Here is a 16,843-nt window from a genome sequence, read left to right on the forward strand (position 1 = left end):
TTCCCCCCAACCCTCATTTCAGGTCCTTCTCAGCCAAGCAGCTTCCCCAATCAGCCAACACCACACTGTCTTCTCTCTCTAGTGGCATCTTGTCATCCAAGGCCTAGAAGTGAAAGATGGCAGAGCCGGAAGCGACCTTGGAACCTCTACTCAATCCCCCTCCTTTTATAGTAGGAGAAACTGAGACTCAGAGAAGAGGTGACTAGTCCAAAGTCACCTACGTAATGTGTCAGGGACAGGATGGGGACTCAGATAACACAGTGTGGTGGACAGAAAAGAGTGCTCAGTCTGGAGCTGAAAGGCCCAGTTTCAGTTCCCAATATGGTCATTTATTCCTGTGTGACCTTGGGTAAGTCACTTCCCTCAGACTCTGCTCCTCACTTTCCTCATTTGTAAAATGAAGGGCTTTGTGCTAGATGCCCTCTAAGGTCCTCAACAACTTGAAATCTAAATCTCTCCTCTCTGACTCCAGATTCAGTATTCTTTCTACCACATCATGATTCCATCTTGCATTTCACCTTTTTAAGAAAATTCCAGAGTAATGGCCAGTCATTCTCCCCACTTTCTGACCACTCAGAGGCTCAACGGTCTACCCCAAACATTGTGGCCTTCCGTGATTCATGGAGAAGTTAGACACGTGACAATTCAGGGCTCAGTGATAAGGGTAAACACACACACAGTCAATCGTCACTACCACCGAGTCTCCAAGAGGACCATCATGCTGGAGAAAGAAAGATCAAACAGCTGTAACATAAAAAATTGCAGCCTACTGATTAGGCTGACGCATCTGAGGTGTTCAAAAAGCACTTTCCAGGAAAAAAAGAAGCCAGGGAGCCATCCCGGACCTTCAGCCAGTTCAGCGACAAAAACCAGCACCTCGATCCTCCCCCTCACTTCCAATCTTGGAGATCAGAGCTGGGGAATCAAAATGGTTTGTCCTGGAATCAGAGAATTTTCAGAGTGTTTTTGCATACACAATCTTATCAGGCCCTCACTAGCCCTGGGAAAGGAGAAGGTTCCATCTTGTCATCCTCATCTGCCCTTGGGCAAGAAAATAAAAATCTGTAAAGGAAGAAAGCAGCTCCCATGTAGGACTCGGCCTTTTACAAAGAGCAGCTCCGTCGCTTCTAAGGGTTCTTCTAAGGGTTCTCTCCATTTTACAGAAGAGGATATTGAGGTTCAGAGTGAAACTACTGTCCCAAGGTCTCACAACTAGTAAATGGGAGAGTCAGGACCCAACCCAGGAAGTCCCGTGTCCAGCCTAGGTGTGCTTCCCACCAGCTCTGACCCAGAAGACCTAGTAGGAAAATCCCTTTTCGGGAGTTCCTGCCAGGCTCTAGGACTTAAGCCTCTTTCCTGGAATCCCTAAACCACAGGGTGAAATGAAAGTTCCATGAGGTCCAATTACCCAGGAGGAAAGCTGCCTGAGTGGACAAAGAGGTATCAGGTTTCCCCTAAGGGAGGGAAAGAGGAGGAGGTAAGGGGGGGGGTGGGGGACAGCTGCAGGCAGGTCCCAACCCCCAGCCTGTCTGGTAAGCTCTAACTGAGGCCCCGATGGCCTAAGGCCTGGATGCTGTGCTAAGCCCCTCCTTCCCCACCCAAGGGGAGGTGGGAGGTGGCAACAATCACCCACCTCCAGGAGGGGGGCTCAGGAGATTAATTAGCCCAGGGCTTGGGAAAGGGCTTTGAAGCGCCAGAGGTAATACCAAGTGGTAGCGTTGTTATTATTAGAGCCAGAAGAGGTAAACACAGGTGGCCCTTGGAAACGAGACTGAGAGACACCATAGACACACAGAACTGGGGAGGGGGCGGTCGCATCATTCCCCCCCACCCCAGAACCTCATTCCTGAGGATTTTATGGGGATCCAAAGACATAATCTCTGTAAAGCACTCAGCAGGCGCTTAATCAGTGCTTCTTTCCCTACTGCGCACAGGCGGGGGCTCATGGTGCCGACCCCCTTCCAGGATCTCCTCCCCTCCCTGTCTTCCCCCTCAGAGCTCAGACACCAGGTGTTACAGCAGCTCAAGAACTGACTTACCTCCCACCTCCCACCCAATCTGGGCTGAAATAAAAATAAATGTTCTTCTGCTTGCCCAAGATGAGTAATGCAGCCAGTAGGAAGCAACGGCAGCCAGTGAAAGCCCCTTGGTGCTGTGGCCTTGACTCCAGAGTCCTGCCTGCATTACAGAGGGCTCTTTCATGCCCTGCTCAGGGCCCCCCCTCCCCCCCCCCCACCTCTGAGAAGGAAGCCAGAGCCTGCCCTCCCTAAGGCCTGGGAAGTCAGGGCTCTCTCGGGGGCCCACACACAGCTCTCAGACACTGCAGGGATGGGGGCTTCGGGCCACCTGCCAGACTGGAAGGAGGGGGGGATCAGCCTCTGGCTTTCCAAAGACTCTGCCTGGGTCCTGCCCACCCTACCAGCGTTTGGGGGCAGAGGGGTTGAAGCAGGTTCCTTTACTTCCCCCATTCACAGAGAACAGTCTCCACAAAGCGCCCCTCCCTACTTCCCCAGGCTCTCTGACTGTTGTGTCTAAAGATTCCCAACTCTCCCACCTCTTCCCCCGACATACACACACACCAAAGAAAGAGAAAAATGTGTTTTCCCCTGAGTTCTCAAAAATGGCACCCAGGGAATGAACCACTGGCAGCCAGGGAAGTTGTTCCCCCCTGAACAGGGCCCCTTAGAACACGGGCCCCCATGCAGGAGATCGAGGGAGGGAGGGGCCCTGGCACCCTATAAAGTGTTCACAAGCCCTAGTGAGCCATGGACCAGTGAGCCAGGCTCCTTGATGGGACCCAAGAGAGGTCCCAGCCCTGACAGATGTCCAGAGGACCTCAGACCACCTCTGGTCTCAAGGCATTGACCAGATGAAAATGCAACTGAGACATAGTTAACGAAAGATGAACATCCAAGAGGACATCACTAATGTGAACACATGGGCTATAGAAATCATGCAGTCAGTCTAATGGTCCCCCTAGTTCTCTCTGAGATTGACTCTACTACCCTGGTCCAACTTCCTCATGATGCAGCTGAAGAAACTGAGGTCTTGAAATTAACCACCTTGGGATTCTGCCCAAGATAGGCCACTGCCTGCTCATCCCCTCCACACTTAAGTCAACTGTCTAGGGAATGCCCAAGGCCCTACTGGAGCAAGCCCAGAGGTCCAAGTTCTCATCTTGAACTCACATAGACTTGGGTTCAAATTTCTACCTGTATGTCCCCCTCTTCTATTGGTTATTTATATCATTGGGGGGGGGGGAGGGCGGGGCGTGCGTGTTAGCTGAGGGCAGCAAGACTGGACTCTGGCTTGAGGCCTCTTCGGGTTCTGAAGCATTTCAGCTGTGGGACCCGGAGAAAGTCAGGCCAGCTCAGGCTCTCCTTGTCTATAACATGGGAGCCACACAGCCTTGTCTAGTGCTAGCCTCACCCAGCTCTTGTGACACCTAGGAGCACAGCTTTAGACTCGGAGGTGGCATCAGAGTCCAGCAGGTCCAATCCTTATATTTTACAGATGAGGAAACTGAGGCACAGGGAGGTTAAACTGAAGCAGACCTCTGGCTGAGTCAGTCAGTAGTAACCCATTTTGTAGAGTGCTTTGAGGTTTGTCAAACACTTCTCAAACCTATGTAAGCATTAATAATACACAATAGCTCACATTTATAGAGCATCTTAAATTACTTCAAGAACCCATAAAAATGTCAGTTAACAAAAAAATAGTCCACACTTATCCAAAACACTTAAAGAAGCATACATGATCTCATTTGAGCCTCACAACCACCCTGGGGTTGTTATGCTACTATCATCCCAACTTTACAGGTAAGGAAACAGGTTCAGATGAGTGAGGTACCCTCCACAGGGTCAGCTGGCCAGTGAGGAGTTAAGGCTTACTGCTATCAGAATGACCTCTTCTGTCCCTGTGGCCAGGAGAGACAGCTGAGAGCAGAGGGTCAGAAGGGGAAGGCCAAGGCTCCTCACAGGGGTGCCTGGGGGCACACACAGTGGGTTCTTCCCCACCAACGACCCTCCACTCCATGACTCACAAGGAGGCTGTGGGAGTAAGCAAACACACCACAAGAAAGCTATCACCATGGTGGATGAGGGAGTCATCGATCTAGAGCTGATCAAGGCCTCAGAGGCCAGGAGAGGCAGCAAGGTACTGGACACAAGTCAGAAAGACCTGGGTTCAAACCTTTCCTCAGTTACTTCCTAGCTGCAGGAGCCAGGGCAAGTCATATGGCAACTCTAGGCCTCAGGTTCCTCATCTGTGAAAAGAGGGAATTGGACTCAGTGGTCTGTAACAATCCCCTAGTCCTAAATCTAGAGCCCAGCCCAACCCCAAAATTGTACAAAGGAGTAAACTAAGGTCAGAGAAGTGACTAACCCAGGATCACACAGGTAATATGGGGAAAAGTGAACATTCAAATCCCAGTCCCAAGTCTAAGTTTAGCACTTGCCACTGAACCAGATTTGCTCCCATCTAATGGCTGGGTGCTCAGCGTACACACACATTCTGTCTCTGTCTCTCTCTGTCTCAGGAAATTGGAGATGTGATCTTGGTTCCTCAAATGAAACTGTGACCTCATCAACGTGGAGAGTCTCTGCAGTGGTGAAGATGACAAGCCCTGGGTGCCTGCCCTCCCACCCAAGGGGCACAGGGGGACTCTCATCATGGCATACCAGGTCCTTGAGAAGTTCACGACAGGAAGCACCCCTACCCCCAAGGACGCCCCTTCACACCAACGCCAAGCCCCTTTCTCCCTCCTTGTGTTTGGGGTGGGTGATGCTCCTTGCCGCCACATTCCCCCAGCCCTCCACATTCCCTGGTGGCCTCTGAGTTCCATGATTCAGAGCTGTAAAAGAAATGAAAAAGAGAAGGCATTTCCTACAAGACATGTAGGAAGTAATGCAGAGGGGAAATAAGCAGAAGGACCTTTATAATGCAAACCATACCACCACCAGCCAAACCCTAAAATCTAGAAGGCAGCCCCCCCAGTGCCAAGTGTGCTCCCCAAGCTCCCTCCTGGAGGGGTCCTATGGAAGGCTACACCATTCTGTGCCGTTGTCTTATTAACTGACCTGTTTGGGGGACTTTTCTGCTGAAAGGGAGGGTTCAATGATGTATGCAGGGAAACAACAGTGGTGTAAATGCAACAAAGCTTACGACTTCTAGAAGTCCAGACACACTAGGGCTAACTGTCCATAAATAGCAAGTGTCTAATGACCACTTACTCCAACCTGGGGGTTCGATCACTGCTCCTTTTTCCCAGTCAGTTTCTCAAAAAGTGAACACTAATAATTGCATCTGGCATTTATAAAGTATTTTATACAACCCCAGGAGGCAGGTTACTATTATTATCATCCCCACATTTTACAGATGAGGAAACTGAGGCAAACAGGGTAAAGTGACTTGCTGAGGGTCACCGTTAGGAAGTGTCTGAGGCTGGATTTGAACTCCGGTCTTCTATCACTCTATCCACTGAGCCACCTAGCTGCCCTGAAGCTCCCAAAAGCTAGCATTTATATGGTGCCACGAAGTTTGTACAGAGCCTTATATACTGTTCTCTCTTGTGCTCTTCACACTTTGATGGTTTACCCAGGGTCCCACAGCTAGTAACAGGTCTGAGGCAATATTCGAACCCACGTCTTCCTGACCCTGTGTACATCTCTGTCTCCACTATACCATCCAGTGTCCAGACTGCCATGATGATGATTAGCCAGATCATTTGCTCCCGGAGGGCTGGGCATGTTTTCTTAGCCCTTCAGGAGAGCCTGACCAGGGCCAACGTCCAGCATCTCCTCCCAACACAGAGTGGAGAGGGTGTCTTTGCACCTCCAACAAACACAGAAGGGGGTGCCAGACATAAACTCCCAACACCTGCCCAGGAAGTGACATCAAACCTCCACAGCTGGCTCCCCACTACCCAGCTGACCCATCATCAGACAGATGAGAGAACTGAGGGAGGCCTGGAGAAGGAAGGGTGCCCAGAGAGACACATGGGAACTGAAAGGCAGAGGAAGGGCTTATACCTGGGTCCTGAACTCCAATCTATCCCTCTCTGGTCAATATCAATAGGGAATCAAGGAGGGATGCTCCAGCTGGGACCAGTCCAAGTGTGGGGGACCTGTAGCCACATATGGCCCCCTAGGTCCTAGGTAAGAACCGAGTAAGTGTTACTCATTAATTACTGCTATCACTTTTACCACCCAGCCCACCGGGCCCAATAGCTTTTCCTTCTATACAACATCCCATCACCCACCACCACACTTTTGTACAGGCTGTGCCCCGCACATAGAGAATGCCCTGAGTCCCCCTAAATCATATGCCCGTCTCAGTCCTCCTGGACCACCCCACTATATATTAGACATACAATCTCCAATTCCACTCCCATCCCAAAAGGTAAGCTCTCTAACGATACGTCCAATTTCATGAAATTTGTGGTGTATTCCCTCCCTACACCTCACACTGCCTAGCACTTTGAAAAAAAATGCAGAAATGGAAAAAAATGACACACACAAAAACCAAAAGCCCTTATACGTACTTTCAATAACCAAACTCAGGCCAGAAGAGAAAGTTCCTCTCATCTCTTTCCAGAGGTGGGGGGCTATGGGTGTAGAAGACTCAGACTCATCTGGTGTACGGCTTTAGTTCTGTGGCATGCGCACGCACCCGCGCGCGCGCGCACACACACACACACACACACACACACACACTTTTAGTCTTTGACATGAAGGGTTGTTCTGGGTGGGGGTGGATCAATTGGGAAATGAGGATACTCTAAAAAGATCCATAAAAAAATATTTATTTAATTAATGCAAGTGGATTGCATTAAAGTGAATTAGAAAGCGCCCTTGATGCCTTTCTCTTTGAGAAGAAGGAGCTGAGGCCCCGCCACAGGCAAGGCTTGCCCAATGTCCCAAGGCAGAGACAGATTCAAATCCAAATGCTCCAGCTCTGAGTATGGGTGATCCCCCGCCTTCTACTGTCCAAGGCCGCCCTGGGCTGTTGTGGGACTGAAAACTGACCTCCATGGTCCTCAAGGAGCATCGAGCCCATGAACAAAAGAGCCAAAAAGCACAGCCCAGGAGCCAGGTCCTAGAGGAGCAAAGTCTTTCCTACTGAGCCTCTGTCCAGTCCAGTACTACACTGACTCCTCCCTGAATTTGTCTGAAATATGTGCTGTGCTATCTGATCCACAGCTTTTTCCAAAAACACTGAGAAAATACAGAACAAGGTATTCTCCAGACCAAAAAATAAATAAATAAAACCCTTCAAATGACTGAAGGAAAAAGCTTCCACTTGATGGCATTGTAAAAGGAGGATGGCTTGTCTGTCAGAGGAAGGTGGCTGTGCCAAACAGTGCCAGAGACCTCTCCCAATCCCACCAGCCCTGGGTTGGCCCATCCCAGGATTCACAGTTTTCATGACGAATGGATCTCAGAACTCACTGGACTTGGCAGTCGAGGGGACCAAGTTCAAATACCACCTCGGATCCTTATTCATTACCTAGGGGACCCTAGTTCATGACCTCTCTGGGCCTCAGTTTTCTCAGACGTAAAATGGAGATAAACAGGATCTTCAATCTAGAATGGGAAGGGACCTCAAAGGCCAGTAAAGTTCAACTCCCTGGTTTTATAGATGAGGAAACTGAGGCATGAGGGGAAGAAGTCATTCACCCAGGACCAAAAAGGCAGCAGGATTCAAACCAGGGCCCTCAAATCCCAAACCCCTTATTCTCAGCACCCACTCCACGCTGCTGGGAAAGAGGTAAATTGAGGACAAATAAACAGAAAATGATGTCACCTAGCAGGTGGCCAACATATGAAATACATTAGACTTGCAGCATGTCCCCTCCCATTCCCCCTCCCTATTCTCATTCTACAGAAGGAGGCTGTGGAGGTCCAGATCTGCTGGCTCTCAGGCCAGTCCATCCCACCAGCTCATGGAGCAGTCTCTGGCTCTAGGACCCTGGCCATACAGGTGGTCAGGCCAGAGCAGCTAAGCTAACATCCCTGGGCTTCCCTGGAGTCCCATTAGCTCTCCAGCCAATGTCCATCCTCGAGTCAGCTGGAGGGAACGTTCTCAATTTCTCCCCTCTGAGGGTTTATGAGCAGCTGGGAGAGGGGCAGGAGGGGCCAGAAAGTGAAGCTGGATTCCGAAGGGCCAGTAGGTCCTGCAGCTAAACCTTCTCCCATTCCTGGAGGGGGAGGATCAGGCAAGAAAGGGGGGAAGGGGGCGGGTCCCCAAGAAAGGAAAACACACAAGAATCAAGAAAAGTGCAGTGTGAGCCAGAAAACGTCAGCCTGGCTTTCCAAGAGAGGGAAGTGATTCACTGGACAAAAGCCCCAAGCACTTCTAGAAGAAAAGAGCAGAGACCAGGAACCCTGGGATGCTTTAGCCTAGTCACTTCCGCCCTTCCCCAAAGGAAAGCACTGGACCAGATGGCCCCTTCCAGTTCCAAAAGACCTCGGCAGTCAGCCATGCAGGCCAGCACACTACCCACACCCCCGACTAGGGGCACCCTGGCCTTTTCCTTAAAATCAGCAAGGAAGCTAATTCAAAAATAACCATCCTTTTTATTTTTTTTATTTTAAACACAATGAACAGGAACTGCAACGATCTAAAATCTGGCCAGTGGGGAACAGCCTAATTGTAGTAATACTTGCTATTAAAATAACCATAGCACCCTCATATAACTGTAAGCCCTCTGCAGCTGAATTGAGAGTCCAAGTCCTGCTATGGTCAAAGCATTCTTTACTCAAAAGCCAGACTAGTGCCAAGCTTCACTGACCCTGGCTAAGCTGTCCTCAGACATACAGGCAGAAATACAGCTCCCTAGGCCTCAGTTTACCCATCTGGAAGGTAGGGGGGTTAGATCAGACAATCTACAAGACACCTTCCAGTTCTGCACTTCTGCAAGCCATGACTCAAAGCCTTTCCAACTGCACGGTTCTTGCCAGGGCTGGGCCTGCTGGCATTGCTTGGGAGAACTCAGGGGTCAGGTCCTGCCTAACTGAAAGCGTAGGCACTGTGGATATTCCTCTTTGGTCCAAACTGCTAACCTGACTGATATGGGGAATTCACCACTTCCACCAATATACAGTCTTAGGGGATTTCCTGACACCCCAGGGTTAAGTTAAGTTGCCCAATCATAGAGGCAGGGCCTGAAGGCAGGTCTTCCTGGCTCAGAGGCTGAATCCTTGTCACACAGAATACCCAGCTCAGACCCTATCTATCACTCCCACTACCCCAAAGCTTCAGCACTCCCCTCGAGTTCTAAAACAAAAGGCCAACGACTCAGCCAGGCAAGTGAATGCCAGGTCCACTCTGGCCGGTCCCTCCAATCTCCTCCTGGTCCTCCCTTATCAATCATCTCCTTCCTGCCTCAGTTCCCCCTGCTGCACTCAGGGAACACCTTGTCGTTCCCCTTTCCCTGAGTCTGCTAGCCTTCACTGCCCTTCATACCTACCTGGCCTCACCCTCATCTGTACATACCATTTCAGACCCCCAGGGGACCGGAAGCCACCACAGGGGCTGCCTTGGCTTGGTGTTGGCACAACCCCAGCACAGCACCAACCAGTGGTGCTTAACCAATAGGGCTAGGATGGAACAGGGGCTCTCTCTCTCACCAATCTCACACTTGTACAGCTCCAGGAAGAACAGACGGAGCAAAGAGAATGGGCAGAAAGAAGATCAGCCTAGTCAGAGTCTGGCCTGGAAGCCTGAGACAGAAGGAGCAGCCTAGAGCCATAACATGAGACAAGGCTACCAAGGGAGGCTGGAGGCAAATTATACAGGGCCTCAAATGCCAGAGTTAATGAGTCCCAATCTCTCCAGGCCTCTGGACTAGATGACCTCTAAGGTCACCAGTGCTGGAAGATCCAAAGCTAAGACTCAGGACTCAGAGTCAGAAGGCCAACACTGAGTTGAGCTGAAGTGTCTGAGGCAGAATTAGAACCCAGGTCTTCCTGACTCTGAGTTCAGTGTTCTACGTACCATAAAACAATGATGCCTCCAGTGTGGCTTTAAGATAGTGATGAAAAGAAAAAAAAAAGACTAATTGAAAACAGCAACAATTATAGTTGCCACGTGTTATCACAAATTATGAAATAATCCATGCACATTTACCGAGTACTCACTGTGTACCAGGCACTAGATTTGGAGGAGGAGGAAGGCCTGAGTTCAAAGCCCAGCTCGACCACTTACTCCCTGTGTGATCTTCAACAGGCTACTGAAATCTGCTAATGGCGCTGTCTCTCCCAGCCTTGGATTTTCTGTGTCTCAAGTACTTTTCACAAAGTGCACAGAACAGATGCTTTCACTTCTCTGTTCATTCACTCAATCTTTGGGCCTCAGTTCTTCATCCATTAAGTGGAGAAGAGGTTCCGAGGCCCCCCATAGGCCGCTGGCTTTGCCTGTGCACGCAGAAGGATCACAAAGAAGCCAATGATCCTAAGATAAAGATGTTGTTTTTCCTTTCCAGGTTCACAAACCCCTTCACAGTTGCTGTCAGTCTGCTCGTCTGTCACCCTACTAGCTCTGGTCCCACGTGCTACCCCCAGTTATCAGGCTCAGCAGGAATTACCAGGCCCACCCAAGTGTTCCCTTTGCAGGGAGCTGCTGTCTGTGATGTGTACCTAGGGAGGGTGGGGACAGAAACAGACACACACACACACACACACACACACACACACACGAATCACAGCCCTGGAAGGGATCTCTGAGACCATCTAGTCCAACCCTTCCCTCATTTTACAAATGAGGAAACTGAGGCTCAGAGAGGGACCTCAGAGGGGTACCTGATCAAGGTCACACAGGTAGAAAGCAGCAAAAGCAGGATTTGAATCCAGGTCCTTTTACTCCACTGCCTCAAAAGAAGCCATTCAGTCTAAGCATTGCCTTAATATGAATCAACCTGTGGGACAGAACACCCCCATGGAGCAATCATTCAGCCTTGGCTAAGGACCTTACTCCCTCCCAAGGCAGCCCACCTGAGCTTCAAGCCTCCCCTGGGACCCTGGGCAGACAGAATCCTTCCCTCTCTCAGCCTTAGTTTCCTGGGAGGTAAATGAGAGAAGGGCCCTGCCAACCTTCAAGTACCACATGATAAGAAATGTCACTTCTTACTATCCCAGCTGACACCCCACCCCCTTCACTCCTGCCCACAGACCTCAGAAGTAGAGGAGAAAGAGCAAATCCATTAGTAGAAAGAAAAAGGAAGTCTCACCTTCCCACACTACAAGAAGGGAGGGAGCCAGGGCCTTGTCTCTAAGGGACCAAGCAGTCAGCAGCGAGTCTAGAGCCTGGGTGCAGAAGGGGGGGGGGGGGGGGTGTCCAACTTGTATCCTTAATGAGAAGGAGATCCCCATGGGAGGAGTGCTACCGCCCCTGGGCATCCACCTCCAAAAGGCCTGCTCTCCCTTCCCTCCCTCTCCCCCAGGAGGCCTTTGAGAAGCTTCATTAACGTTTGTGGGCCTCTCTCTCCAAAACCTCCAGTTGGAAATATTATTATTAACAGGGTGAAAAAAAAACAGATTGAACCAAATAAATCTTCCCCATATATAAACCATACACCAGGAAATCGGAGCGCTCAGCACGTTAAGAGGCCTCCATTCGTTACCCCAGCCTGACAACCACATTACCATTTACATAGATTTATCAATAGTATTGATCCCCTGAACGTAAATAGCTAAATGGGGAGAAGGCAGCACACTAGGCATTCTTCTCCACAGGCCTCTGCAGACTGCCCACCCCACCACCCCAGAAAGCCCTCTCCCCGGTGATTGTAAATTTCCACTGGGAAATGGAACAGACTCAGAATAAAGGGAAACGGGAGCTTTTAGGATCAAGGATATATAGCCTAGGAGAATGCAGCCAACCCTCTCAAACAGATGAGACTTTGTCTCCCCCAGCAGAAGTCCTAGATCATTTCATCTCTCCCCACATCCCATGTTCTTGCCTCTGCTGACTGTCCCTCACCTCTGAATGAACGCCCTCTGTCTCTGGGAATCTCTCATTTCCTTCATCGTCACCTCCTAGGTCAGGCCTTCCAGATTTCCCCCTAGTCAGAGTGAACCACCCCAAAATTCTTTTGTGCAGAGAAGCCCCTTGAGGGCGTGACTATTTCCTTTTCTACTATTCCAGGAGCCTTCCACAATGTCTAGAACATAGTAGGTGCTTAATAATTGCTTGTAGATGGATAACTTTAATGAATTCTGTCCTGAGTCACACTGCCCAGACTCAGTTTTTCCATCTGCACAATAGAAAAATTAAGAGCCTGTCATCCATCCTCTTGTCTCAGAAAAATAAAGGGTGATTGGATCCTCCCAGCCATTCAAATTGGGGGAGACTCCAGCTGCAAGTTCTAGGTTTAAGAGGCTAAAGAGTTCAGGAGGACCTGAGTTCAAAAAGCAGCCTCAGGCACTTACCAGCTGTGTGACCTTCTGCAAGTCACTTAACCAAGATTGCCTCAAAAAAAAAAAAAAAAAAAGAGGCTAAAGATCAGGGTTTCTAGAGTTTACCTCCCTCCATGGTAGAAAAAGCAATGGATGTTGGAGGACCATGGTCCAAATTCCTCCCCCAATTCATAAGGGGGTGACCTTAATTAGGAAAGTCAATTCCCTTTCCTGTGCCTCATCTGTTTCCCTCATCTGTAAAATGAAGGGACTAAACTAGATACTCTGAGGTCCCTTCCAGCTTTACTGTTTATTTTACTTTTAATTAAAATTCCCCCCTCTACAAGAAGCCTTCCCCACCTGCTCTTCATTTCAGTGCCTTCCCTCTATTAACTATTTCTTATTTATACTGCCTATATCTTGCTTGGTACATAGTTGCTTGCTTGTAGTCTCTCCCATCAGACTGTAAGCTCCTTGGGGGAAGGAACTGTCTTTTGCCTTTTTTGTATTTTGTAGATGCTTAAGAAACGTTTACTGAGAGGGGAGGGAGGGGGAGAAATTTAGAACCCCAAATCATAAAGAAATGAATGTTGAAAACTAAAGATAAAATAATTAAAATTTAAAAAATGTTTACTGTGATCTTCTCTACCTCCCTACTCCACCCCAAATGCTGTTAAGGACCAAAAGATACGTCAATAAGTCTATAAATATAAAAGCAGCACTATCTGATTTCAATTACAATTACAGGCTGAGTACAGAGTGATCTAGACATAGCAGAGTACCCAAAACCCCGCTTAAGAAGGACCAAGAACAAGCCAATTCCCGGGCGCCCCCAGGAAATTCTCCAGGACTATGAATTGTGGTTTTCGTCAGTCTAGCTGCAGAGATTCCAAGGCCAGAGTTCTACCAAACTAATAAAGTTAGACTTAACCAAATACACAATATACATATATATGCATATATCTATTAACTCTATTACAGATGGCTAACAATCTTACACATCAGCCACAAGCCTAGTGTTAACACAGCTACTCCCGCCAGCAACTTACTCAAAAAGTGTCTGCATCATCCTTCTGAAACACAGGTCACTTTCACTCTCGACAAGCCATAGTAAAACTCTGCGGAGCACCCTCCCTCCGCCGCCTCTCCCCACCTGCACCCTCGTAGGAGGATTCTCTAGAGTTCTGTGGTCTTGGCAAAAGAACAGAATGCTCAGATAACTCCCCCACCCCACCCCAGTATCATAAAACTAGGGCAAGGGGGAGGGGGGAACAGGAAAAAGGAACAGACTTGGAGAAAAAGTCTATGTAACCACTACCACCACCACTTAAAAATAATCCCAGCTCCACAAGCACTAGAGGCTTCAGTTCACAGGTTACAATGTTTCTGTTTTGTCGTAGTGTTGTTTTTTTTTTTTAACGGGAGGCTCCATGATGCAGACGGAGTCGCCTTGCAGAGTTAGAAACATCGCCCCCCTGCCTCCCTTCTGGGGCCAGGGGCCAGGGGGGGGCCGCCACCCTACCCCCACCCCCACCCCCACGCATCCACAAAGGAAGATCAACAACACTGAATCTCAACTTCATAATTCTGTCACCAGGAGACACCAGGAGGGAAGGAAGGAGGAGTCAAGGCCAGCCGCCCAATGAGGCCGCACCAGACAGCCCTGCGGGAAGGCCAGGAACTCAACCACAAACCACCGGCCCCCCCCTTCCCCCCCCCCCCCCCCCCGAGCTAGGCCTCCCCATTACCTGCCCCAGGAGGATCTGCTCCGGGCTAGACTGGGGCTCAGGCACGAGAGGGATTCCTGGGAGGGCTGGGGGCGGAGGAGCGGAGGGAGAGAGTGGGAAGCAAGGCAGGGAGGGGGCGTCTTCCTGTGCCCCTCTGCAAGTTTCCCTTTGAGATTCCAGAGGAAGAGCCCCCCTAGCACAGGCCCTGAGACAGGATATTCTGTCTGTCTCAGGGGGAAGCACAGACGCGCACACACACACGCACACGCGCGCACACACACGCACACACACACGAACACACGCATGCACACACACGCACACACAACAAACCACCTCTTCCCTCCAGCCCAGCAGCCAAGCCTGGGAGTCACTGTTTCAGAGCGCTTCCAAGAGGTCTGGCACCGTGCCCTTCTCATGTGCAACTCACACCCCCTCCCACGCCAGAGCGGGCGCGCGCGCGCGCACACACATACACAAACACACTCACACGCACACTCACACACTCACTCACTTCTCGGGCTCCGCAGGCCCCAAGGGTGCAGGAAGGAGAGGCCGAGAGCTCTCGGGGCGTGCCATGCCCGCGCCTGCCTCGAGGACACGGGCGGGACAAGTTCCACGGAGGGCCACGCGCGGCCGGAGAGGGAGGGGGAGGAGGGGGCGGTGTGGACACGGCCGCCCCCGGGGCGCACTCCCCCGCCCCGTCCACTGCCCCTCCCCGCCCCCACCTCGGAGGCCGCACAAATCAGAGCGGCCGCAGGGCGACCCCGGCTTCCTCCCCTCCCCCTCCCCCTCCCCCTCCCCCGGGCTGGAGTTCCCCTAAGTTTCAGCTCGCCGGCTCCCCCCGCCCCCACCCTGGGGCCCCGGTCTAGACGCGGTTTTCCGACAGGGACTGCGTGTTTGGGGAGGGGGTGTGCGGAGACAGGCCGGGCCGGACTGGGGGAGGGGGGAGGGGGGAGGGGGAGGGGAAGAACTCCTCGGGCCGGGGGCTGGAAAGTGGGGGGGTCTCCTCCCCCAACTCCGTGGCCTTCGCCGCTCGTGGGACCCTCCCGCCGGCCCCGGAAACGAGCGCACAAAGGTCTGCGGCGCCGCCCCCGGGGCAGGGGGGCGCCTCCTCCCCCCCCCCCGCCGTGGGGCCCCGGGACGGGGTGGGGGCACGGCTTACCTCGCGGGGCCTCCTCCGGGGCTGGGCGCCCCTCCCGCGGCGGGCCGCCGGGCTCCTAGGACGCCGGCCGGGGGCCCCCCGAGCCCCCGAGGACCCGCCGCGGGGCGCCCATGGGGGGGACGCCGACGGGAGCGGAGGAGGGGGGCCTCGGGGAGGCCGGGGCAGCGGGGCGGGCGGGCAGGCAGGGCCGCGGCTCCGGGCGGGCAGCTCGGCGCTCTCGCTCAGCCCCGCGGCGGCCGCAGCGCTTCTGGCAGCAGCGCGCGCCCAGCTCCGGGCTCCTTCCCCCCAGACCGGCCCCCTTCGGGCTTCTTAAAGGGGCCGCGCCGCCGCCGCCGCTCCCCTCCCCCTCCCCGCCTCCTCCGCCGAGCCTCCTCCCGCTCCCGCTGGCGCACACGCAGGCGGCCGGGCTGCTTTTGGCGGCGGAGGCTGGCGGCCTCCCGCCCGCTTCCCTCTGCCGGTGCCTCTGCCTCCCTCTGTGGCCGCCCCCTCCGCCACCCGGGGGTCCCGACCTTGTCCTCCTACTGACTTGTCACATTTCCCAGAAATTCTGGACCCGGAGAGGGCAGGAGGACCCCCACCTGCGCCCCCAAACCCGCCCGCTGACCCTGCGCGCCCCTCTTCCTCTCCTCCTGTCTCCTTCCCTCTCTCCCCTCTGCCCCCTCCCCTCCTCGCTGTTTTCCTGCAGGAAAGGCCCCGAGCTCCGGCTCGTCCAGACCTGGTCTGTTCCCCTTCCTCCCCCATCCCCCGGCTCCGGCAGAGGCACTGTCCTGGGATCCCATTTCAGCTGTTACTTTGTAGCGGTGGAGGGGCAGAGGAGCTAGAGGACCCCCCGACACACACACATACACACACACATACACAGACACACAGACACACCACATACGCCCCAAACACACACACACGTGCACACACACATACCAAACACACACACGTGCACACACACAGACGCACACACTACACACGCACAGACACACACAGACACACACGCACGCACATACACACCACACACACGCACAGACAGACACACACGCACCAAATACCCCCCAAACACACACACATACCAAACACACACGTGCACACACAGACGCACACACACTACACACGCACATACACACACAGACACACACGCACGCACATACACACCACACACACATACACACCACACACACGCACAGACACACAGACACACATGCACCAAATACCCCCCAAACACACACACATACCAAACACACACGTGCACACACAGATGCACACACACTACACACGCACATACACATACAGACACACACGCACTAAACAAACCCCAAACACACACGCACGCACATACACACCACACACACATACACACCACACACACCAAACACACACACGCACACACACATACACACCACACACGCACCAAACACACACACCAAACACACACGTGCACACACACCACACACACGTACACACATGCACACACATACACACCACACACATACACACCGCACATGCCCAAAGCACCCCCCCAAACACACACACACACCACACAGGCACATACACACGTGCACACACACATA

General features: G+C 52.3%; 1 protein-coding gene across 9 annotated transcripts in view; it reads right to left on the reverse strand.

The window, feature by feature from the left end:
- The window catches only part of NCOR2 (nuclear receptor corepressor 2), a 359,203-nt gene extending 343,784 nt beyond the window's left edge, over window positions 1-15,419 (reverse strand). For 8 of the 9 annotated variants that reach the window (XM_072600693.1, XM_072600695.1, XM_072600694.1 and 5 more), the window contains exon 1: window positions 15,285-15,419. The gene's annotated coding sequence lies outside the window, so the exon portion shown is untranslated. Of the gene's footprint in view, window positions 1-14,143; window positions 14,452-15,284 lie in introns of those variants that run through there. The other variant, XM_072600692.1, reaches the window with a different exon arrangement.
- Window positions 15,420-16,843: the final 1,424 nt, after the last annotated feature.

This window comes from Notamacropus eugenii, chromosome 4 (assembly GCF_028372415.1).
Source record: "Notamacropus eugenii isolate mMacEug1 chromosome 4, mMacEug1.pri_v2, whole genome shotgun sequence".
NCBI classification, from domain to species: domain Eukaryota; kingdom Metazoa; phylum Chordata; class Mammalia; order Diprotodontia; family Macropodidae; genus Notamacropus; species Notamacropus eugenii.